General features: G+C 35.2%; 1 protein-coding gene across 4 annotated transcripts in view; it reads left to right on the top strand.

Moving 5' to 3' along the window:
- The window catches only part of rsh (Rap GTPase activating protein radish), a 310,270-nt gene that overhangs the window by 103,386 nt on the left and 180,405 nt on the right, over positions 1–26,479 (top strand). The gene's annotated exons all lie outside the window — the stretch shown is intronic.

Below are 26,479 nucleotides of genomic sequence, written 5' to 3'. Positions count from 1 at the left end.
AACTTAAATAAACCTATAACATAACTCAAACATAAAATAAAACCTGGAGAAAATAATAATAAAATAATATTAATAATAATAACCTATTTACATTATATACATACATTATCCATTGTACTGGGCAACAAGAAAATCTCTGTATGTGGATGCCGCCCTCACATACCCACAAAGTCTATCGCAATCCTTCCCGTTTAAGTATTCTATTAGGTCTTCTTTGGACAGTTGAAACTTCCCAAAATACCTCATTCTAAACTCGGCGAGAATTGGGCATACAGCCAGAAAATGGAGAGTATCTTCTTTTGCTTTCAAGTTGCACATGGTACAATCCCAGTTGGCTTCTGTGGACCATGTATTAAGTTGCTACTTCATTTTTCAGCTTTAGCCTATAAATATAATTGTAAAAACCTGTCGATATAATTCGATGTAATAACTAAAAGTTAATATATAGGAGATTAGTATGACCACACTCGGAGTAACAAAACTTTCCAACTTGGGGGGTTAAATATGAAGTGCGTGGAAATATTTATTAGAAAATCCGAGTTGCCGAGCAGCCTTGGAAGTGGAAACAAACTTTTCTTCCTAAAGCCTAAAATCTCAAAAAATTTAATTGAATTTCAAATTAAGTTGTTACTTAATCTTCCTACTCAAGTACTATTTTACTTCAAGTCGATCATTATCAGCATATAGTTACCCCCCCCCTTATATTACATACTTTTCATTTTAATTTTTCTCATACTTTTTCTTGCCCTTTCTCTTTTGGAGAAAGTTTACCAATCGTGTACACATTTTTCTCATAATTGTTTTTTTTATCTGAAAAATAATATTTAAAGCACGACCAACTTCTTTTTCTTTTTCTCTTTTTAGTTACTGTTTCAGTGAAATGTGAAAGAGAAAACTATAAAAACTACTTTCTCTTCACGATACCATTACTATTTTTTCGTAACCAAGTTAACATCACGAGAATTAAAAGAGAGAAAAAAAATCATGAAATGTTTTGTCCAAGATAATTTTCCCGCATTACCACCAGTTTTTCTTCAAAATATTTTCTTCACTAAATTATTATCAAGCAAGATCCATCCATTGTTTTGGATTAAATCCAAGAAAATGATGAAATTTTTCTAATTCTCACACACACAAAAATATATTTCCGATATTTTTTTTATTTTATCCAGCAATTTACTGTCTATCTTAATAAGAATCTTTGGTAATGGTCCAGTTACTGTAAGTAAAATAAAGTGCTTTTATTTTACTAAAACGGGACGAAGTCCAATTGGAAGACTTGCATTTAAAATCACATGAAAATTAATTAAATTAAATTAGGGCGTCACGGTAGCCGAGCGGTTAAAGGCAAGACATATGTAAATCTAATATGTATTCTGGTCTTAAGCATTTTGGATTTTATTTAATGGTTAATATGAGAAATTTATAGTAAAGTATGTTAGGCGGTTAAGAGACTAGACCCGCAATGCTAAGATGTATTGTTGGTTTAGTAGGTTCGATTCCCCTGGTCTAGGCCTTTTATTTAATGGTTAATATGAGAAATTTATAGTAAAGTATGTTAGGCGGTTATAGGCTAGACCCGCAAAGCTAAGATGTATTGTTGGTTTAGTAGGTTTGATTCCCCTGGTCTAGACCTTGGATTTTATTTAATGGTTAATATGAGAAATTTATAGTAAAGTATGTTAGGCGGTTATAGGCTAGACCCGCAGAGCTAAGATGTATTGTTGGTTTAGTGGGTTCGATTCCCCTGGTCTAGGCCTTGGATTTTATTTAATGGTTAATATGAGAAATTTATAGTAAAGTATGTTAGGTGGGTTATAGGCTAGACCCGCAAAGCTAAGATGTATTGTTGGTTTAGTAGGTTCGATTCCCCTGGTCTAGGCCTTGGATTTTATTTAATGGTTAATATGAGAAATTTATAGTAAAGTATGTTAGGCGGTTAAGAGACTAGACCCGCAATGCTAAGATGTATTGTTGGTTTAGTGGGTTCAATTCCCCCAGTCTAGGTCATGGATTTTATTTAATGGTTAATATGAGAAATCTATAGTAAAGTATGTTAGGTGGGTTATAGGCTAGACCCGCAAAGCTAAGATGTATTGTTGGTTTAGTAGGTTCGATTCCCCTGGTCTAGGCCTTTTATTTAATGGTTAATATGAGAAATTTATAGTAAAGTATGTTAGGCGGTTATAGGCTAGACCCGCAAAGCTAAGATGTATTGTTGGTTTAGTAGGTTTGATTCCCCTGGTCTAGACCTTGGATTTTATTTAATGGTTAATATGAGAAATTTATAGTAAAGTATGTTAGGCGGTTATAGGCTAGACCCGCAAAGCTGAGATGTATTGTTGGTTTAGTGGGTTCGATTCCCCTGGTCTAGGCCTTGGATTTTATTTAATGGTTAATATGAGAAATTTATAGTAAAGTATGTTAGGTGGGTTATAGGCTAGACCCGCAAAGCTAAGATGTATTGTTGGTTTAGTAGGTTCGATTCCCCTGGTCTAGGCCTTGGATTTTATTTAATGGTTAATATGAGAAATTTATAGTAAAGTATGTTAGGCGGTTATAGGCTAGACCCGCAAAGCTAAGATGTATTGTTGGTTTAGTGGGTTCGATTCCCTGGTCTAGGCCTTGGATTTTATTTAATGGTTAATATGAGAAATTTATAGTAAAGTATGTTAGGCGTTTATAGGCTAGACCCGCAAAGCTAAGATGTATTGTTGGTTTAGTGGGTTCGATTCCCTGGTCTAAGCCTTGGATTTTATATAAGGTAATATGAGAAATTTATAGTAAAGTATGTATTATATTTGGGGAAAAATTTATTTCCAAATGCTACCTCAAATATTTATTATTTCCCGTGAAAAATTAATTTGGAAAATTAGAAGCGGCCATCTTACCGTCACTTACGTAAGAGAACATGAAAGGAAACCAAACTTATTACTTTTAGTCTCTAGAAATAAAAAGTAATGGAAGCCATTAATTTTAGTCACTCAAAAAAATAAACAAATAAGCATTAAATAAATTTTCAAATCTATAAATATATTTTTTTGAATTAGTGTTTTTTTTTCAATTAAAATATTTTTCAGATTTAATCTTAAATATATTTTTTTAATTAAATAAAATAAGGAATGTAATTTTATACTTTCTGCAATCGTGACTTTTCTTATAATATATTCTATTAATATAAATCAAATGAATTGCAATCACAAAATAAAATATAATATTTTTTTACTAAACTTGTAAAATAATTTACATTTAGGTATTAATTAATTTTTTAAAGTATAAATACTTTATAAATGTTTATGAATAAATAATTTTTTTTTTGCCTTTTAATTAAAAAAAAAAAAATATGAAAATTAATTAAATACTGTGTAAAGGAAATGTTATAAACAAAAAATTGTTGATTTTATTTTTGTTTGAAGTAGCTAATAATTCAATATTTCTATTATCTTTTTTAGAGCGAGGAATAAAAATTAATTATAAACTATTTGCGGACGGGGGTGGGTTTGCTTAGGGCCGGGGAGAACAGGTGGACAATAAATGATTAATTTCAAACAGTTATCGATAATTATTGTTCTCCGCAGATAAAAGAAAATACAGTTTTGAAAAGAGGTTTTTTTCGACAGAGCAAGTGGAAAAGTTGATCTTTAAAATTAAGTTTAATAAATATTTAAGATTAAAAAGATCGTTTTTATTTGGACTGTCTTTGCTGGAATTCTGAGATTATCCAGTGTTTTTTTTTTTAACTTATGTTGAGAAATAAGGACGACCCAGTCTCTGAAACATCCAGGCTTGCCGTGGAAATGTAAAAAAGTAAAGTAATTGCCTACTTTTTCTAGCGGGCTTTACGTCCAACTACCAATTAGGTGTTGTAGATGGAGGCGACTAGCAAACATTTCTCTTATTAATCATTAAATAAAATCCAAGGCCTAAGACCGGGAATCGAACCCACTAAACCAACAATATATTTTAGCATTGCGGGTCTAGCCTATAACCGCCTAACATACTTTACTACAAATTTCTCATATTAACCATTAAATAAAATCCAAGGCTTAGACCAGGGGAATCGAACCCTCTAAACCAACAATACACCTTAGCTTTGAGGGTCTAGCCTAAAACCGCCTAACTTATTTTACTATAAATTTCTCATATTAACCATTAAATAAAATCCAAGGCCTAGACCGGGGGAATCGAACCCACTAAACCAACAATACATATTAGCTTTGCGGGTCTAGCCTATAAACGCCTAACTTAATTTACTATAAATTTCTCATATTAACCATTAAATAAAATTCAAGACCTAGACCGGGGGAATCGAACCCACTAAACCAACAATACATATTAGCTTTGCGGGTCTAGCCTATAACCGCCTAACTTATTTTACTATAAATTTCTCATATTAACCAATAAATAAAATTCAAGGCCTAGACAGGGGGAATCGAACCCACTAAACCAACAATACATATTAGCTTTGCGGGTCTAGCCTATAACCGCCTAACTTATTTTACTATAAATTTCTTATATTAAACAAATTAAATAAAATATAAGACATAGACCGGGGGAATCGGACCCACTACACCAACAATATGTTACATCTTAGCTTTGCATAATCATATTTCTTCTACTCTTTTCCGTTATTTTGTAATTCTCGCATGTATAATGCATACAATTAGTAAATAAGATGGTACTGCATCACGGCCAGGTACCGCATGATCTGGAAGTAGCTAGCTAAAGGTGTAGGTAGCTATCCAGCAATTTGACAGCTGAATAGCAGATTATGATGTTCAATGATTTTATATAAACATCAATTTTTGTGTCATCAAATTAATGTATCAATGTATATATTTGAATCGATTAAATTCAATTTTTAAAGGAAATCGAAACAGAGAGGCTTTAACTTCTCTTAAATATTCTGAAATTAAAAAAAAAAGATCCCAAAATTGTTTGTTTTAGTCAATTGAGGTGATCTCGAGACTATTGGTGCTTCAGGCTAACTTTCCTCGGATTTCCTGGGACGTGAAGGGAGAGTTTAGCTGCCCGATTAAGAGAATTTATTGAGGGAGGATAGTGATTTATGGAAATGGAAATGGGAAAGGATTAGTCTTCTTTGAAGTAGGGAATACGCTGAAGGTGAAACATAAATAGGGGTGTGTTCGGGTGATTTTTTTGTAAAGAGAATTTAGAAACAATTTTCTGAGAAACTTTTAATCTGGGTGGTTCTGTGGAAACATGATTGCAGGTTTTCCTCTAAAGTTTCCGTTCAATGTAATGCGTGGAAAATCCACGAAAATCTGTATAATGTTAATAAAATTTGAATATCTATAAAACATATGGAGTTTGATGACCTTGAAGGTAGACGTAGAAGAATGTGTTGTGAGTTATACAGCAATTCTTCTTCTTCTTCTTACTTTTAGTGGTACTTTAGAAAAAGTATTTCTCCCTGGATTCGAGACTTCGCTGCCCCCTCCCAAAAGTCAGTGCTGAGAGAAGCAGCGGTAAAAGGAAAACAACAAAAACAGGAAGTTAAAAATGGATTTAGGATAAACATAGAATTCTATACCAATGGAGGCTTTGCGGAGCGAAAAGGGTACATGGTACATTATTGCCATGTTCAAGATTTATGTGAAGATATTGTGGCCCAAGTGCAATAACTCGCCACTTCCATGGAAGACTCCCATGGTTAGAGGAGCATACAGGACAAGTGGGGCAATAAGCTCTGCTGCGGGTAGGTTCTGCTAACAGGATGTTCCTGGGGCAACAACAATCATGTTCCCTTCTTCTTCTTCTTTTTTTTTCCATGAATTTTTTAATAGAATAATCCAAAAAAAAAAACGTTTTTATATGAGAACACAAGTTAAGAAGTAGAGGAGCGGCTTGGGAGGAGAAAAAATCTCTGTCGTAGTGTGTGTGTGTGTGTGTGTGTGTTAGAGGATCTCCAGCCAAGCGAACATCCCGTGGGTGATTTAGACAAAGAAGTGGGGGGGGATGGCCGTTGTCAGTAGGTTAACCTTTAGTTGGGATGCTGTGCCACATCTCCCTCTCACTCACACTCCCCAGGACCTTCTGCCATCAGGAGGATAGTCTAGGATTGAGGAAAAGTTCAATTTTATTTTCCTCTCAAGCATAATACATTTTTTATTGAGTGGAAAAGTCGGGAAAAACTTTTTATTTACTAATATTTCGCTTTAGTAAATATTTATCACTATAAATTACAATAGATTCAAATAAATTTATGTAACCGAAAATTAACACATATGAATTTTGTTTTTTCTTAATCCAATTAATTATAAACTTCAAGTAACAAAATTTCTTTCCAACATGGAGGTTTTACTAAACTAAAACTGCGGAGTTCAAAGTTTTTAGTGATTTGATTCATTAGTCCAGAAGTAAGAAAGGCTATTGCCAAATTCAGACATTACTCCTTTTATTTCTTTTCAAAGCTTTTCGGCCTAGGATCTAGGACATCTTCAGGACTGTGGAACATATTATTTTAGTAGCAGATTTTGACGTACTTTGATTTTATATATTTTTTGTGTCATCAAATTAATGAATCAATGTACTATATATATGAATCGATTAAATTCGATGTTTACAGGAAATCGAAATAGAGAGGCTTTAACTTCTCTTAAACATTCTGAAATTAAAAAAAAAAAATTCACAAACTATTTTGTTTTAAGAACAGTCAGCTGTGTAATTTAGTTGAAAATTATGTCTAGCTAATCTATGAACGTAAGTTAGTTTTAGGCGTTTAGTAGTTCTGGGTGAACAAGGATGGCAAAAGATGATATCTACGGTTATAAAGGGTCTCCCCTATTGGTAAAGGGATGGGGAAGTATTGAGTGGGAACAAGAACTAACCCCCTTTCTCTGTGGGGAAGCTGGGGGCTGCACTAGGGATTTCCATCTCTACTTCTTGGTCAGCACTTTTTTTGGGCGAAATTCTGGTCAATATGGATGTGCGCGGCTATGAGGGAAGTTCGGCGCAATACTGGGCACTCACTTGTGTATTAGTGCTTTTCCTTTTAGCTGGAAAATATATATATATGAAGCAACCCGAAGATAACAGACCTGGCTGGGTCCATTGATTTTGGATACAAGTAGATCGTACTACTTTGGATCTATTGGACTGAAATCTCTTCTTCCTCATCCACACACACTCCATTAAAACCTGGATGGCGGGGGATTTAAAGTGCTCTGGAGGGGTGGGCAGATTGGGTTCAGCAAATGCCACGTTGGGGCTTTTCCATATTTTAGTGTAAACTGGCTTGGGTATGAGTTACACTTCCGTTCTATCTAGACCTTTTATCAGTTGGATATTCACTCACAACGTCCGGGTAGTGCACTCCGAATAGAGCCTGTCCATTTTGTACGACCTGTGGCTCTCAGGATGCGTTAGACATGGCACATCTCTTCTATTTTTACTAAGATCTTAATTTAGTTTCTAAATATTATTTTATCAATATCATTAGTTCGCCTTTTGTGAATACTATATACGTACCAAAAATCTTAAGATTTTACACGTGCCTGCAGAATAACGAACGTGATCAGATATCAGAATAACGTGATGTATGTCGGTAGTGCAGTGCCTAGAGGTTAGCCAAACATGCGGCAAATCATAAAATACGAGCAATATTATGATATCTGACAGCGATGATTATGAAACCACAATTGTTAAGTATTAGAGATGAAATTGTGAAGGTAAAATGGTTGCAAGTTTCAGATGCGTGCGGTTAAACTAAAGTCTGTATAATCCTTTTACCATAGAACATCTTCATTTAGTCGGCAATAAGCTTGCTAACGAGGGTAGAGTTGAATAACAGCCACTAACAATACAAGTAAAGTCGATTATTACTTTAGTAGGAGGAAATGGCGGATCGTTGCTGTTGTTTACGGTGCCCATTCTGTAGATTCCATTAGGGTTAAATTGTACCCAACTTAATAACTCTGCAACTTCAAACTAGTTTGAAGAACTTAATTTTAGCTTTTCACTTTTCTTATGTTTCCGAGAGTGCGGATAATTGGGAAGAGAATTTGCGTATAATTTTAGCTAGATTGTAACAAGAATAAAAAATCGTAGGGTAGCTGAAATTCGAATTCGAATGTCTGCTAAATATACTGCTTGAAGAGTAGAAGCCACGATAGCCGAACGGTTATAGGCAAGACCCGCAAAGCTAAGATGTATTGTTGGTTTAGTGGGTTCGATTCTTCAGTCTAAACCTTGGATTTTATTTAATGCTTAATAAGAGAACTTTATAGTAAAGTATGTTAGGCGGTTATAGGCTAGACCCGCAAAGCTAAGATGTATTGTTGGTTTAGTGGATTTGATTCCCCTGGTCTAGGCTTTGGATTTTTATTTAATTGCTAATATGAGAAATTTGTAGTAAAGTATGTTAGGCGGTTAAGGTACTAGACCCGCAAAGCTAAGATGTATTGTTGGTTCAGTGGGTTCGATTCCCCCAGTTTGAGTCTTGGATTTTATTTAATAGTTAATATGAGATATTTACAGTAAAGTATGTTTGCTAGTCGCCTCCGTCCGCGACACCTAAATTGGTAGTAGGTCGTAAAGCTCGCCTGAAAAAATAGGCAATTTACTTTACTTACTGTTAAATTGACTTCCTGAAATTGCCTTCAAGATCTTTTAAACAATTTTTTTTTATTTTTCTACAACTTCTTGACGTCTATTTAGTTTCTAAATATTATTTTGTCAATATCATTAGTTCGCCTTTTGTGAATACTATATACGTACCAAAAATCTTAAGATTTTACACGTATTTTAACCTCGCACATTGCTGGCTCTTTCCATTATTGGCAGCATCCTCCTCAGAGGATCATAACTTCACTGGAGATATTTATTTTTTTTTTTCATTTTTTATTCCTCTTCTTCATTTATTATATTATGGCAATTCCATTCGGCTGCTATAAATCAGATTTTCCATTAGAAGTTTCACTAACCATTCACTTACTTCCGCTTCATGGATTTTTGTACTTCCTTCACTTACTTGCTGGTGGATATCTCGATCTTGACATCTCAAAGTGTTATCGTCCAATATATATATATATATATATGTTCCAGACAATCTGCTGCAGGTTATCACTTCCTTATTTAGGATTCAATCATCCTTATTTTGTTGCTTTTATTGAAAACAACTTTTTTTACGTCGTTTTTTGACATGAATTTTTTAAAAATAAGAGCGCGACTTACTCTTCTTAAACGCGAGTTGTTGACATAAAACGACAGAACTAATTGATCAGCAAAATTAATCAAATACAAACTTTTGACGTATATTATATGAAGTTAAAAAAAAAAAAAATCTTTGAAACCGAATTCATATAGACAATCTATTCAGAATGTGATACTTCCGACAGTGGAATTCCCACTAAACGGAGTTCCAGGAAATGACCCTCTTAAAGGGGAGCCTGGCCATCCACTTCCTCTAGAGAAATTTAATTTTTAATCGAATTTTTTATGGGAATAATGTTGCAAATAAAAGTTCCAGATAACTAAAAGTAGATTTTTGTCACGTAGTTTATAAAGAAAATCGTCGAAAGCATTTTCGATACAATGTCAAAAAAATAAAATGAGACAAATCTGTTCACAATAAAAGTCACGCTTCCGGTATAGAGATTTAGTTCGCTAAGTTAAAGGAAGGAAGGATTTTCATGTGGGACTTGATCGAAATGTAAAGTATCTTATTAGTTTTTGACGTATATTATTCTCTAACTCATTAAAGAACATTTTCTGAAAACCAACTTCCGTACTCGAAAAAGCTCAAAACGGATATTGGCTGCGTAGGCGCGCGAAGACGCCTATACCCAGAAGCGGAAAACGTGAGAGTTTTAGAGAGGGTTAATCTCTAGTGCCCTTAGTGCGTAAGCCCCACCACCTCGACAAGGTTGGACACCAAGTGGAGTCAAGGCCGGCAGGGCCAGGGCCATAGAGGGCAAACAAAAGACACCGAGATAACCCTGCAGATGGAAGATGGAGAAAAACTGATGCTGAAGAGAAGTGTAATGAAAAGGATTACAGGAAGGCGGTTGTTGCTCCTTCTTCTTGCCGATAAACGAGATGCACTGTAGCCTAGAAAGAAGAGAAATGAAAACACTATGAAGGTTACAAGATGCGAGTCTACAGAAGTTTGGCGGGAACGAAAAACGCGGGAAAAAGCATGGAGGGAAATTTAAAAAGAGGAGGCGCCGAGAAAAGATGAGTTCGACTGAATAGGCTGTGAAAACTGATTATCAAAAAAATTTTCTAAATAATTTTTTTTTTAATTTTCGAAAATTGTTACTTTTAAAGAGGAAATTTATGATTTTGAAAGCAATAGCTTTTCTTTTTTTTGTTAGTTTCAAGAAAATGTAACTACGTGAAAAGCGGAAACAGAAAGTCACGTGAGTCTTTTGACACCAGAATTTTTGGATATTCAGGAGAGCTCTTTTAATTCCTCTTCATTCTACGAAGTAGTAGAACATTAGACCTGCAGTGAATTAGTGAGAGCAAAGAGGAAGCTAAGCAGAGAACTAAACAGTAACGGAAGTACCTAAAGGTTAACTGTGGGAGGCGGTGGTGGTAGTTTCTACAAAGTTGGCGGCGTGTGAGTGATGTAAGTACGATAAAGTCAGGCAAGTAGTATGGCGTCTATTAGGGCATTTGGGGGCAGGCGCCTGCCTATCTTTCCATTCAACCATCCCCTCCAACCATCTAACGCGTGGGGGGCAGCGTGTTTGACTGTAATGCTGGAATGCCATGAATGGCAATCAACAGGTATATTTGCCGCCTCCACAGTCCTCTCTAGCTCCAGTTCTCTATAACACTTGTTACAACCGCCGCCTCTCGCGGATCATTCCCTCTCTCTCTCGCACTCTCACAGGCCTCCGTCAATATTTCAGCTCATTCTGTATGTACCCAAGTGTGGGCCTTCTATCCAATCCTATGCCGCCTCCAACCAATTTGTTTATGCTAATTCACGCAAATATATGTATGTAAACAAAACCATTACACAGGTAAATGTATATTTAAATCAATAATGTTGGATTTATTAAATCGAATTTCTGAATCGATTTATTAAGACATTTTAATCTGTTTGCTAGTATTTTTCTTTCCTTCTAATGAGAGGGAAGCTGCCCGATTGATGTTGATGTACCCATTGAATGCGTGCAGTTCAATTGTTTCCAATCGTTTTCTTAGACTACAACAAAAGAAAAAAACTCGTTTCGCTGTGGTTTCTAGAGTTTCGAATTGTATTGTATAAATTAACATTTTTGGAAGTTGGCTGCCATGTTTTGTCAAGTCGTGTAAAAGAGATCTGTTTATGCTACCCCAGCGAACAGAGACTTTTACGATTTAGCCACAGCCTGTTGTGGTTCGTAAGAGATTTAGTTACTCTAAAACAGTCAGGAGAGAAGACACACCAAGCTTGACTGTAACAATGTAAAAAAAATATTATAATTGTTAATAAAAATAACAAGACTAGTCTCTACAACGTTGTCTCTTCAACGTAGTCTCTACAACGTAGTCTCTACAAACCTAGTCTCTGCAACGTAGTCTCTACAACGTAGTCTCTACAATGTAGTCTCTACAATGTAGTCTCTACAACGTAGTCTCTACTACATAGTCTTTACAACGTAGTCTCAATAATGTAGTCTCTTCATCGTAGTCTCTACAACGTAGTCTCTACAAACCTAGTCTCTGCAACGTAGTCTCTACAATGTAGTCTCTACAATGTAGTCTCTACAATGTAGTCTCTACTACATAGTCTTTACAACGTAGTCTCTACAACGTAGTCTCTGCAACGTAGTCTCAACAATGTAGTCTTTACAACGTAGTCTCTACAACGTAGTCTCTACAACGTAGTCTCTGCAATACAGTCTCTACAACCTAGTCTCTACAACGTAGTCTCTGCAACGTAGTCTCTGCAACGTAGTCTCAATAATGAAGTCTCCACAACGTAGTCTCTACAACGTAGTCTCTACAACGTAGTCTGTACAACGTAGTCTCTACAACGTAGTCTCTACAACGTAGTCTCTACAACGTAGTCTCTACAACGTAGTCTCTACAACGTAGTCTCTACAACGTAGTCTCTACAACGTAGTCTCTACAACGTAGTCTCTACAACGTAGTCTCAACAATGTAGTCTTTACAACGTAGTCTCTACAACGTAGTCTCTACAACGTAGTCTCTACAACGTAGTCTCTACAACGTAGTCTCTACAACGTAGTCTCTACAACGTAGTCTCTACAACGTAGTCTCTACAACGTAGTCTTTACAACGTAGTCTCTACAACGTAGTCTCTACAACGTAGTCTCTACAACGTAGTCTCTACAACGTAGTCTCTGCAACGTAGTCTCAACAATGTAGTCTTTACAACGTAGTCTCTACAACGTAGTCTCTGCAACGTAGTCTCTGCAATACAGTCTCTACAACCTAGTCTCTACAACGTAGTCTCTGCAACGTAGTCTCTGCAACGTAGTCTCAATAATGAAGTCTCCACAACGTAGTCTCTACAACGTAGTCTCTGCAACGTAGTCTCTGCAACGTAGTCTCAACAATGTAGTCTTTACAACGTAGTCTCTACAACGTAGTCTCTGCAATACAGTCTCTACAACGTAGTCTCTGCAACGTAGTCTCTGCAACGTAGTCTCAATAATGAAGTCTCCACAACGTAGTCTCTACAACGTAGTCTCTACAACGTAGTCTCTACGCCAAAAGCTTGGCCAAAAATAAAGAAATTATGACTACAATTCGCAATAGTCTTTCTTCCTTTTTGGATTAATGAATCAGCCACCAAAAAAAACTATGAACAATTTTTTTCAGCACTTTTTTTTTAGCCTTGCGGGCCTCGCCTCTAAACGTTCAGCTACCAAGCCGCCTTACTAAGAATCTAATAAATATGTATTAAGTCACGCCAACAGTCACAATTTAAAATGACCTTGAAATGGGTCATGCAATGTAGAGGAAATAAAAAAAAGCTCCCTCTATCTAGAATCTAAATTAAAAAGAAAGAAATAAGAGAACGTAAAATAAGATACAAAACTTCAAGTCACTAAGTAAAGGATACTTTTATTTATAATTCTTTTTATTCGACACCTTTTCCGCTTTTCCTCTGGTAAAAGGTTTTCTTTCTTTTTTTAATTTTCTTTTAGAATGGAAAAACGTAGAGCTTTGGAAATCAGCTTTGACGTCAGTATATCTTATCAAATATAAAAAGTGTTATTTTTAAAGAAGTAAGATTTCACGAAAGAAAAAGTAAACAAATCATTTCTTGCTGTAAGTTGATAACATTGCAAATATTTTGTAAATAAACTAAGCATATCTACGGATATTTGAAACACAGATAAATAATTTATAATAAGACTGTTAAGAAATCTCTTTGAAGGCAAAGAATTGCAAACAAAATTGCTCTCAGCTTCCTACAGAGTACCGAACTTTTTATGCTTAAAAAAAAAAGAAATAAGCCATGGATCTGGAATGATCCAAGCGGTGACCTAAAATGGCGAGTTCTAGGCTATAAGCAGAGCGAGGAAAGAGGTTCATAACTTCAGTGTATTAATTTTTGAGGCTATAGAAGAAGTTTTTTTTTGTTGTTGACACAGTAGCCGAGCGGTTAAGATACTAGACCCGTAAAGCTAAGATGTATTGTTGGTTTAGTGGGTTCGATCCCCGTTGTCTAGGTCTTGGATTTTATTTAATGGTTAATATGAGAAATTTATAGTAAAGTATGTTAGGCGGTGGTAGGTTAGACCCGCAATGCTTAGATGTATTGTTGGTTTAGTGGGTTCGATCCCCGTTGTCTAGGTCTTGGATTTTATTTAATGGTTAATATGAGAAATTTATTGTAAAGTATGTTTGTTAGTCGCCTCCGTCCCCGCCACCTAAATTTGGTATTTGGACGTAAAGCCTGCCTGAAAATATAGGCATTACTTTAGTTTGTATTTTATAGGCCAATAAGATTCATTTGTAGAAATTGAACAGCCATAAATCAGCTCTAAATCCCAACAGGAAAAAAAAACCTGGAATAAATAAAAGGGTATAAAAGGGTTTTCAGAGGGAGATAGAAGAGGAGTATTAAGGGATCTCTCACTGGTCCTAAATGTGATCATTTAATGTCTTTAAGGTTCCTGAAATTATAGATTTATTTAGGTATGTCGAGTGTTTTACGTGTATGCCATCTAGTTAAAGAAGCTGCAGATAAGTTGAGGCATATCACGGAACTAGAGACCGCTTTATCTTGGAATTTCCTACTGCCAAAAGGGTCGCCATACTTTTCTTGATAAAGTACGTTGCATTCCCCCCCCCCCCATAAATTACCTGCTCCTCCATGTTGATCTTCTCAGCTGGCTTAAGATCATTGCTTTCAGTACCTCACAGCAGCGGTACAGGCCAATCTAGCACAGCCATCTGTATCAATCTCTAAGATCTCTTCACAATGCAACAGAATATCTTCTCTTCTCCGCTCTCTTTTCTTGCGTGTTTGTGGTGGCTTCGAGTGCCTATTCAGTATCAACATTGTGTTTACATTAACAGTTCGTTCAAGTAAATGAAAGGAAAAATCCCGTTTTTTTGTTACAACCTGTTGCTTGTCCCTAAGATTACCACTTATTATATAATATTATTAATAATAATGAAATAATGATATCAGAAAAGAATCTGAACTTAATTTAGCAAGAATTAATAGCTATTAAAGACGTTCTTGTAAGGTTAGAAAATTTTGTTATATCTTCGTCATATGCCCGGAATAGAAGTCGATCTAGAATTAAGTTTCCCACAAGTGTGTAAACAATATCACAACCACACATTTACCTCTCCCCCACTCTGGAACACTTGGTTTCCTGTAGGTCCTAATATGATTGCAGGTTTTAGTTAATAAAGTAGAGAGAGTACGCACTTTGTACGTTGACAACATAATTTTAAGTTAATTATAAAGACCAACCACACCGAGTTTTGTTGTGTCTGGTGACCGCCGGCTGACAGATTCATGCTGCGCACTCAGTACTGTCAACTGAACCACAACTAAGTAAATAACCTAATATAAGGGCTATGTGAGCGTGAGACCACTTTTTATAAGTTCATCTTTTCGCCTGCCCCCTATTGTTTTGATTTGATTATACACAATAGGGTGAGGAGCATGACGTCATTTCCCTTGAAATTATTCTTGTATCCTGGGGTGACTTTTTTTGAAATGTCTATAGTGACGCACTTATTTACCTATCTCTTGCTGCAAGTATTGTAATTTTATACGTAAAAAATGTGAATCATAAAAATACGGGCATCGTCAATGGTTCTTAGAAGCAATGCGCGAGCATTTCGAGTGGGAATCATCATGTTTTAAAACTGTGGCCATTATCTCAGAAGGAAGGACGCTACAAAACAAAAGGAATTCTTTTCTAAAATCTTTATCAATTCTCAGGTTACAAACATGTTGAAGATTAATTAAACTGAGCAATCAGATGATTTAGAGAATTTTGTAAGCAAATTTCTTATAATCAGACTCAAGTTTTACAACTTACAATGGCTCTAAGACTTGTTTTACTTGTTTCAGTCAATGAAGTGGTGAAATCTTTTTATTTCTGTAGAAAAACGTTAGAGTAATTTGCTTAATAGAGAGGAAATATCACAACAGTATCGTTATTTCAGTTTTCCACTTTAAATATTTCAGATAATACTAAAAAAAAAATATTACAAACAGAACACGTTATCTTCTAAGTTATTCAGAGACACGCCATGACATTATTTCCATATTTACTTTTCAAAAAAATGGTGCTGTTTCCGGTAAATTTGTGGAGAAAGAACCTTTTTTTTTTTTAAAGAAGAAACAGCCTTTCTTTCGTTTCCGGAAAACACTTCATGACCATCTCACTAACTTAGGCTGCAGGAGCTAAAAAGGGTAAAAGTGGTTTGAATGATTTATTGGAGGTAGGGCTCAAAACTATGTAAGCTGTCCAAGAATCAGAGTATATAAGGGCGCCAGACTACGGGACACTCAATTGCATTCAGGGCATTGCATTCATTCCCTGAGGATTCATTCTTACACTCTCTTCACGACGTTGCTCGACTCGTCATTCAGTGTTCAGCCAATTCTTTTAGAAGGTTACAGACTAGAGAGGCTCAGAACAATAGAAGCTGCCCAAGAGTACATAAGAACATTCAATCGCAACCAGGCATTGCATTCAGTCGCTGAGGATTCATTCGTACACTCTCTTCACGACGTTGCTATACTCGTCATTCAGTGTTCAGCCAATCCTTTTAGAAGGTTTAAAGACTAGATAGGCACAGAACAATTAGAAGCTGCCCAAGAGTATATAAGGACATTCAATCGCAATTAGACATTGGATTCACTCGCTGAGGATTCATTCTTACACTCTCTTCACGACGTCACTCTACTCGTCATTCAATTTAGTGAATCCTTTTAGAAGGGTTAAAGACTAGATAGGCTCAGAACAATAGAAGCTGCCCAAGAGTATATAAGGACATTCAATCGCATTTAGACATTGCATTCACTCGCTGAGGATTCATTCTTACACTCTCTTCACGACGTTGCTCGACTCGTCATTCAGTGTTCAGCCAATCCTTTTAGAAGGTTTAAAGACTAGATAGGCACAGAACAATTAGAAGCTGCCCAAGAGTATATAAGGACATTCAATTGCATCTAGGCATTACATACACTCGCTGAGGATTCATTCTTACACTCTCTTCACGACGTTGCTCTACTCGTCATTCAGTGTTCAGCCAATTCTTTTAGAAGGTTACAGACTAGAGTCGCTCAGAACAATAGAAGCTGCCCAAGAGTATATAAGGACATTCAATCGCATTTAGACATTGCATTCACTCGCTGAGGATTCATTCTTACACTCTCTTCACGACGTTGCTCGACTCGTCATTCAGTGTTCAGCCAATCCTTTTAGAAGGTTTAAAGACTAGATAGGCACAGAACAATTAGAAGCTGCCCAAGAGTATATAAGGACATTCAATTGCATCTAGGCATTACATTCACTCGCTGAGGATTCATTCTTACACTCTCTTCACGACGTTGCTCTACTCGTCATTCAGTTTAGGCCAATTCGTTTAGAAGGTTAAAGTCTGGATAGGCTCAGAATAATAGAAGCTGCCCAAGAGTATATAAGGACATTCAATTGCATCTAGGCATTACATTCACTCGCTGAGGATTCATTCTTACACTCTCTTTCATGACGTCACTCTACTCGTCATTCAGTTTAGGCCAATTCTTTTAAATACAGTTTATATCTAGTTTACCCTAGTTAGTTATAGTAATTTACGCTGGTTCCTAAGTTAATGATAATGCTAGCCATTCTACTCTTAGTCAGTGACATCATCTTTTATTCTATTTCAGCCCTTCAGCCTCCCTAATCAAATCACTAATATTCTGAAGATGCTTATAAATTAACAGCTACTTAAATCTCCTTTTTGTGGGCGAACTCTTCAACATCAAACTCAATTACAGCTAACAACACATCTACAACCATAGTCTTTTCAAATCAAATTGCGTTTTCGTATGTAGCATTTTTAAAGGTGACAGACAAATCGACGGACGGAGAAAATGCAGTTTCAATCGCCAATAACTTACTATTCACTTCCTTTATTTAATTTTTTTTTGGAAGGTCACATTTCCGTTAGATATTTAAGGTTTAAAAAAATAATACGATAATCTGAAAAATATTTAGTGCATTTTTTTTGTAATTGTTCTTTTCTGGTAAACACTCTTTATCATGTAGGCTGTTGCTTACTTTCTTTTAGTATCTTCAGTGTTTATCTTTTTTGATAAGTTTTGGAAATTATCCAATAATTGTTAAATTCAAGAACAAAGTATACTTTTGTTCTGCCCTTTCGCGATATAATTTTTTAGAAACTGAACAATCGATTTTTAATATTTTTGTTAAAGAACAATAAATTTTTATATATAAACTGAATAACGAAATAATATTTGTTGACACTACAGTAAATATTTGACTTTAGTTTTATTAATTTAATTGGCCATATTAATTTATATATTAATTTGAAATTCAATATAAATGTTCTAAAATTTAATAATACAATGATGGCCATTGGTACGTATTACCAATAAAATTAATTAAATATCTAATTTCATTTGCTTTTCTTTTGTGGTAATGAAATGCATATATTATTAATAATTATTAATTTCTAATTATAAACGTACTTATTTCTATTCAGTCGTACACCAGGTACCCTAATTTGCCTAGTAGTTAGCCCTAATATGGGTTTTAATCAATGAAATTATAAATTAAAACAATTTTGACGTGAATACGTCTTTAAATTTGCTATCATATGGAGGCAATCCAAAAAACCTAATGATAACAAAATCGGGGGGATACAGTTTGGCATTATAGTTTCGAATCTATCGTCTACATCCAAAATTAAATTAGACCACTGGATAGCTAAAGGATCAAAGAATTCATTACGATAAACGAGGACTGTGACGCATCGCGCGCGGTGGAGAGAGAAGCGCCGCCATTTTGAGAACATTTTGCTGCTGCGTATCGAGATTTGCAATTTAGTAAAACTTTTCACTCGGAGAAGCTACTAAGTTTTAATCGTCAGCTGTCGTCACAATCTATCGATTGTATATAAAACATTAGTGTAAAATAATGACAGTGAATATAATAAGGTATAATATATTATCAAAAATATATAATGTCGGCCTATATACGTCGAAAAGCCAAAACCAAATACAGAGATCGTATACGGTTGGAAAGGGCTTCTCAAGAACAATCGAATGGTAATAATAAAACACCGTATGACCGAGTCAAGCTGTGCCGTAAAACGTAAAAGAATGAATACGGCCGAGCGGATCAACGACGGTGTCCAGTACATCTGCAGCTGAAATTATGCAAGTGGATGATGAAAGTCGCTTCTACATCGACAACGGACTGTAAAGGCTGTGTTCGATCGTCCGATTTGTTTCCTTGATTTCATCCTAATTACATAAATAAAAATATTTTATATAAAAAATATAACCCGTTACGTAAATGTATTCACGTACAACACACGGCCGTGTCCATGACGCAGTCACAGTTTTTTTTTATATATTTTTTATTTCTCTTTACTTAATTTAACCACTGCCTTGAGTTAGAAAGTGTAACAGTGAGACAGTAACATGAGTGTAATCGATATCTCTAAACAATAGCTCTGCTGATAGATGAAAATCCGAAAACGATCTCTGCGGAGCTAACCAAATTTTTAATCTTTGATGTTTGTTATTTTCTTATTGCAAGTACCGGAAGTGAGTTTGAAAAGATAGATTTTGGGGGGGGGGTGAAAATGAAACGGAAGTAGAGTAGGACTAAGCGTGTGCCTCACACCCATGATGTTGAAGGCTGTGTGTGTGGTTCGCTATCAGTATGACAGTTTGCAAATCCTCCCATCCTTTCACAGAATGTTCATTTTCACCATGGTTAGAGATGACTGTGTGTGCAGGTACTACTGGGCTTGCGGCTGTTTTAGGGCTCTAGGGCTCCGGTTAGTTGGGCCGGAGAGACAGAGAGATAGGCCCTCTCAGGTGTTGTTGAGAAGGAGATATTGTTTAGCAACGTGGCATTCTGTTGGTAGAATATTTGACACATACAATAGATAAAACATTTCACTCTAAACTCACACTTAGGTCAATAGATAGGGCCATGAAGTGTGTCAAGTTAAACGTTAAAAACACCTTAGTGTTTCAGTGTAGGTTTTTGAATAGTAGGTTTATTGTTGGGTTGTTTTGGGGACGGCGTAAGTGTATAGGTAAAACCAGAGTTGTTGGGTAGGTAGTTGTGATACCAAAGTAGGCGAGTATATGTCACACCAGTGTTGCCTTCATACCGCTAACCACTAGAGTTTGATAAGGTTTTGAACCAGCTGTACCAAAAGCCCCAAGTGTCTAGAATATTCCCATTCGCTTGACAACAATTCCATCGTCATAATGGAGTTACTAGAAGAGACAATAACAATGTTGGAACTTCCACTTTGGTAAGGGGAATGGAAACGAAACAGGAAATATGTAGAGAGAGAGAGAGACAGTTGGTTGTTTCCAGCCAGCAAGCCGACACAATCTATAACGTACAAAATGCCAACACCTATACAAATTGCCAACCCCACGACGTCACCGCTAAGTTTTCTACCTTAATTAGTTGTGCACATCTTCAAACTGTTGAACAATAGAAAGGGCTTCAAGATTTGCGTCTCATAATCAACTTTTCGCTTTCATGAATTTGTAAAAGGTGTTTTTACTATCTATTTGCTATCATATTATTTATTTCTTATTATTTATTTCCATTACAAATTGTGGAATATTGAAGGCGGTATTTTCCTAGTCGAAACTTCAATCCCAGTCGAAATTAGCAGAGGGACTGAAAATGCTGAAAAAAAAAATGCCTTTCCTGATGAACATCCAAAAAAAAAAAGAAAAGTAGAACACGAACAGCCGGAAATTGTATTTCACTTTAATTACGGGATGATTTAAAAATTAGGGTCATCAAGTACGTAATGAAGTATAAGGACAAGAAGAAAGGGCGGGGATTTCAAGTGAGAAGTAATCTAAGCAACAAAGTAGCGAGTAATTAAAACAGATACAAAAGAGATGCTACCAACACATACCGGGACATCCAAAAAAAAAAAAAAAAAAAGAAGAAGCGGTACCCAGAGGAACTAATGGGACAGTAACTGGAAGGCCAGATGGTTGGAAGGGAACTGAGTTGGCAATAACCAGGGATTGTAAAAGCTTTAATGCGCGTTTTCCCCCTTTTTCTGTTTGGTAATGAAAGAGGAAGGAAGTCTGTATGTGTTGGCTAATGAGCTACACACAGCCACCACGGATGTAGCATCATACCCAGTGGTTGGTACCACGAGAAGAGTTTTCAGTTTAGAACAAGAAATGAATAACAAGTGTACAGAATAAAAATAGTTTTTCTTCACAGCGACCTCTCCCTCACATAAAGAGATAATAGTACGTTGATAATAATAATAACAATAATAATAAAACTAATAATATTACTAATGGTATTAATTTATTTTCTTTATTTTTCTTTATTTTATGAAGTGGAAATAAAAACTAATTTCAAGCTCCAGCTTTACCACCTGTGGCAAGGTGGCCAGGACACCTGTAGATCGGAGCTAATATTGATTCAAATCACGCGCACTGATGGATATTAATTCAAATGTCTTCTTCAAACTTCATATATTTATACATTTCTAAATTTACTACAAAAATTTCTTTAATACGCATTCCGTATTGAATAAAATAAAATTGTGTAAAATATTCGCCGAGCGGTTATAACGTAGGCTAGACCCGCAAAGCTAAGATGTATTGTTGGTTTAGTGGGTTCGATTCCCCCTGTCTTACGCGTTGGATTTTATTTAATGGTTAATATGAGAAATTTATAGTAAAGTATGTTTGGCGGTTATAGGCTAGACCCGCAAAGCTAAGATGTATTGTTGATTTAGTGGGTTCAATTCCCCCTGGTCTAGGCCTTGAATTTTATTTAATGGTTAATATGAGAAATTTATAGTAAAATATGTTAGGCGGTTATAGGCTAGACCCGCAAAGCTAAGATGTATTGTTGGTTTAGTGGGTTCAATTCCCCCTGGTCTAGGCCTTGGATTTTATTTAATGGTTAATATGAGAAATTTATAGTAAAATATGTTAGGCGGTTATAGGCTAGACCCGCAAAGCTAAGATGTATTGTTGGTTTAGTGGGTTCAATTCCCCCTGGTCTAGGCCTTGGATTTTATTTAATGGTTAATATGAGAAATTTATAGTAAAGTATGTTTGGCGGTTATAGGCTAGACCCGCAAAGCTAAGATGTATTGTTGGTTTAGTGGGTTCGATTCCCCCTGATTTAGGCCTTGAATTTTATTTAATGGTTAATATGAGAAATTTATAGTAAAGTATGTTAGGCGGTTATAGGCTAGACCCGCAAAGCTAAGATGTATTGTTGGTTTAGTGGGTTCGATTCCCCCTGGTCTAGGCCTTGAATTTTATTTAATGGTTAATATGAGAAATTTATAGTAAAGTATGTTTGGCGGTTATAGGCTAGACCCGCAAAGCTAAGATGTATTGTTGGTTTAGTGGGTTCAATTCCCCCTGGTCTAGGCCTTGAATTTTATTTAATGGTTAATATGAGAAATTTATAGTAAAATATGTTAGGCGGTTATAGGCTAGACCCGCAAAGCTAAGATGTATTGTTGGTTTAGTGCAGGGGTCGGTAAACCGCGGCCCGCGAGACGCATGCAGCTCTTTATCCAAATTTTGTGGCTCTTCAGCCTGTCTAAAATAAATTGTATATTTCAATTTTATTGAAACAAATGAAAATTTCATTTTTTAAAGTAAAGATATTTTTTAAAAAAGAATTTTAAATTTGATTGGTTTGAAATTGAATAGAATTATATTAAAATACAGTACGCAATATATAGGAATGCCGCCATTTTCATTCAAACACAGGTTTAGTTATTATTTATTTGTTTATTTACATTGCAATATGTGAAAATAAATGTATAAAACATTTAAATATTACTGAATACAATAAAATAATAAATTGTGAATACAAATGATCTACAGAGCTTTTTACTCCATCATCCTAGCGGCTCTTGGTAAGATTTATTAAAATTATTTAAGAAGAAATGGCCCTCTACTTAAAATAGGTTGCCAACCTTTGGTTTAGTGGGTTCAATTCCCGGTGTCTAGGTAGACCCGCAAAGCTAAGATGAATTGTTGGTTTAGTGGGTTCGATTCCCCCGGTCTAGGCCTTGGATTTTATTTAATGGTTAATATGAGAAATTTATAGTAAAGTAAGTTAGGCGGTCACAGGCTAGACCCGCAATGGTAAGATGTATTGTTGGTTTAGTGGGTTCGATTCAACTTCGAAACAACTTCCCTTAGAGTCGTCTGTAGTTAGTTACATGTTGTACTATCGATTAATTTCTCTATTAATAGAAAAATCTTTAGAATTTATTTTAGGCAATTTTCGATTTTATCTGAAATTAAGTGTTCTGGATAAAATACCACCTCCCATCAGGGGTCACCTCCCGTGCATATTCAGACTCGATTATTTTGTTCATCACATTTCACTAGCTAGTAACCAAGTTGAAATTATCCCCATTTAATTAATGACCATGTTTAGCAAACGAGAGTTAGTTTTGTATGTTTGTCTGACTGGTTAAAGTAAACCACAAGATATGCTTGTATGTTTAATTGTAATGGGTCTATTATTAGGGGAACGGAGCGTGCACCGGCTAAACAACCTGGTCCGCCTCTGGTATATACCCTACAGGTTTCATTTCCCTTTGTTCTGTTTATTATGCCAAACTTAGTGTAAGTACACCTGTTTAAACGAACATTATTTCAATATTAACATTTTACAGTTTACACTAGTTTGTAGTACTACCTATTTCTAGCATTAATTTACAGTATTAGTTTTATTAAACAATTACAATTACACGCTAAATTTGTTTTGTTAATGCCATGGATTAACTTGTTTTTTATAGAGCTTCTAATTCGTGGCATTTTATAGAAAGTAAATGCTGTAGTACTACATTATTTACTGTACAATTTTCCCCTAAATTAGGCACAGTTATTACAGCTTCTATTGGCTAAAAGTTTAATTAACCAGAAAACAGATGAGGATGCAAATCTATTGAGATGAAAATAACAAAAATTAACGTTCACATGGCTTTTATTTTACTATTATTCTTAAGGTTCTAACTCTGTTGGTCTTTTTTAAACACCAGTATTTGTCATATTAGGCGCCACGGTAGCCGAGCGGTTTAGAGAATAGAACCCGCAATGCTAAGATGTATTGTTGGTTTAGTGGGTTTGATTCCCCCGGTTTAGGCCTTGGATTTTATTTAATGGTTAATATGAGAAATTTATAGTGAAGTTATATATAGTATATGTATATTTATAGTATATGTTAGGCGGTTATAGGCTAGACCCGCAAAGCTAAGATGTTAATATGAGAAATTTATAGTGAAGTTATATATAGTATATGTATATTTATAGTATATGTTAGGCGGTTATAGGCTAGACCCGCAAAGCTAAGATGTATTGCGGTACTAGTCTAGCCCTTGGATTTTATTTAATGTTTAATATGAGAAATTTATAGTAAAGTATGTTAGGCGGTTATAGACTAGACCTGCAAAGCTAAGATGTATTGTTGGTTTAGTGGGTTCGATTCCCCCGGTCTAGGCCTTGGATTTTATTTAATGGTTAATATGAGAAATTTATAGTAAAGTATGTTAGGCGGTTATAGACTAGACCCGCAAAGCTAAGATGTATTGTTGGTTTAGTGGGTTCGATTCCCCCGGTTTAGGCCTTGGATTTTATTTAATGGTTAATATGAGAAATTTATAGTGAAGTTATATATAGTATATGTATATTTATAGTATATGTTAGGCGGTTATAGGCTAGACCCGCAAAGCTAAGATGTATTATTGGTTTAGTGGGTTCGATTCCCCCGGTCTAGGCCTTGGATTTTATTTAATGGTTAATAAAAGAAATTTATAGTATAGTATGTTAGGCGGTTATAGACTAGACCCGCAAAGCTAAGATGTATTGCGGTACTAGTCTAGCTCTTGGATTTTATTTAATGTTTAATATGAGAAATTTATAGTAAAGTATGTTAGGCGGTTATAGGCTAGACCCGCAAAGCTAAGATGTATTGTTGGTTTAGTGGGTTCGATTCCCCCGGTTTAGTCGCCTCCGTCCACTGCACCATATTTATAAATATTAAGTAATATTTTACTTTTACTTTTCACTTCACCTCCCTTAATTGTAACTACCGGGAAAACGTTAAAAAAGTAAAAGTGGTATAATTTATTTGTATGAAACCTATATATTTAAATTAAATCGTTAATAGAAAACAATCAGCTGATTTTTCTCAAATTTGTAAATTTTGTTGCAGGCGATAAAGTGGTGAAATTTGTGGAAATGATAACCTGAACAGCCTGATCTTTAACCATATTTTCTAGAAAATTCTTTGATAAATAAATAATTGGAAAACTGAAACCCACAAACATGCATACAAATTTGTAAAAATTCACTTTTCCGAGCTCGAGAAACTCTCTGGATAGTTCCACTTGAAAAATCTATCAATCTTTTCATATTTCTCGTATTCTAGTTACTAATTGTAGTAGAATACGAGAAAATGAAAAATAGAAACGTTTGCCTGTCTGTACATGAAGTAGTTTGTTCTATAAATTCCAAAGAAATTCCTTCAGACCATTTCTCCAAAAGATGAATGACTCTATCGGTAGGTTGTACGTGAGACCTCCCAACTACCTGTTGTAGATCAACTAAATGACTGTCTAGGGTTTGATAAATGACCCTGGGAATGCAACCCTGCTGGTATCTCTGTTCATCATGCAATCGACCCAGTGATGTTGCTTACGTTTTAGCCTTTCAAGTTTGGTAAATTGCATTATGCGCCTTAGAGCGTATAAAATATTCATTTAACTTATCGCTTCCTGTTTCAACATTCTTTTTAATATTCACAATATTTTTACAGATTATTCAGAAATATTATATCATATATTCTAAATTCAGCTGTTTACCGGGGATAAATGAGGTTCCATAAATATGACAAAAAAGTGGTTCTTGCAAACTGGATCAGATTTGGCTCTACGATTGTCCTTACTATATCCACATAATTGATTGATTGATTGATTGATTGTTTGATTGATTGATTGATTGATTGATTGTTTGATTGATTGATTGATTGATTGATTGATTGATTGATTGATTGATTGATTGATTGATTGATTGATTGATTTCTACAAAGTGATTGAAAATCAAACTATGCAAAAAAAAAACCTTTACAAAATCAAATATAAATCAACCCAAAAACTATTCAATGAATGAATAGTATTCATACAAATCAAGACATACAAATTATAAGGCAAACAAAAAAAAATCTTTGTTGCAGAGAGCTGAACATAGCCTATGAAGTTAGATTTCAAAGGCTTAGAATGCTTCAAGCGGAAATTTTAAATAAAATTCCGGCACATCTTTCTGTAAATAATGACGCACCATTATACCAGATATGTAAAAATATTATCAATAGGATGAAACAATTAATGCCAGTTTCAGTCAATATAAATTTTATAATGAAAAAAATTATTTCGAGACAGAGTCGTATCTCTTAAATAGAAAATTAGAGAAGTACTAAAGCGTGGTTTACATTTGGAAATATGAAAGTTGGTAGGATACAGGAAGGGCTGCCCTAAGGGCATATGCATGCTGTGAGGAGCCGAGAAGAGTTATAAAACCCTTAATGATCTATCGCGAGCTCAATGACAAGAAAAGCTCCCTGTTAAAGGATATAATAAGCCCCTTTAACAAAGGGACAGAATTACAGAATTATATAGAATAATTTAATTTGTAATGAGTATGAAAGTAGTAATTGTTATTGTATTGTTCAGCAATTGTTAATGGTTGAACAGCTGATTAGGTAAAGGTCAATAAGGTCATCAATAAATTAATTAA

Source organism: Rhodnius prolixus, unplaced genomic scaffold (assembly GCF_049639745.1).
Source record: "Rhodnius prolixus isolate KJV_2025 unplaced genomic scaffold, Rpr scaffold_3, whole genome shotgun sequence".
Classification (NCBI taxonomy): domain Eukaryota; kingdom Metazoa; phylum Arthropoda; class Insecta; order Hemiptera; family Reduviidae; genus Rhodnius; species Rhodnius prolixus.
This window is presented reverse-complemented; position numbering and strand designations above follow the sequence as displayed.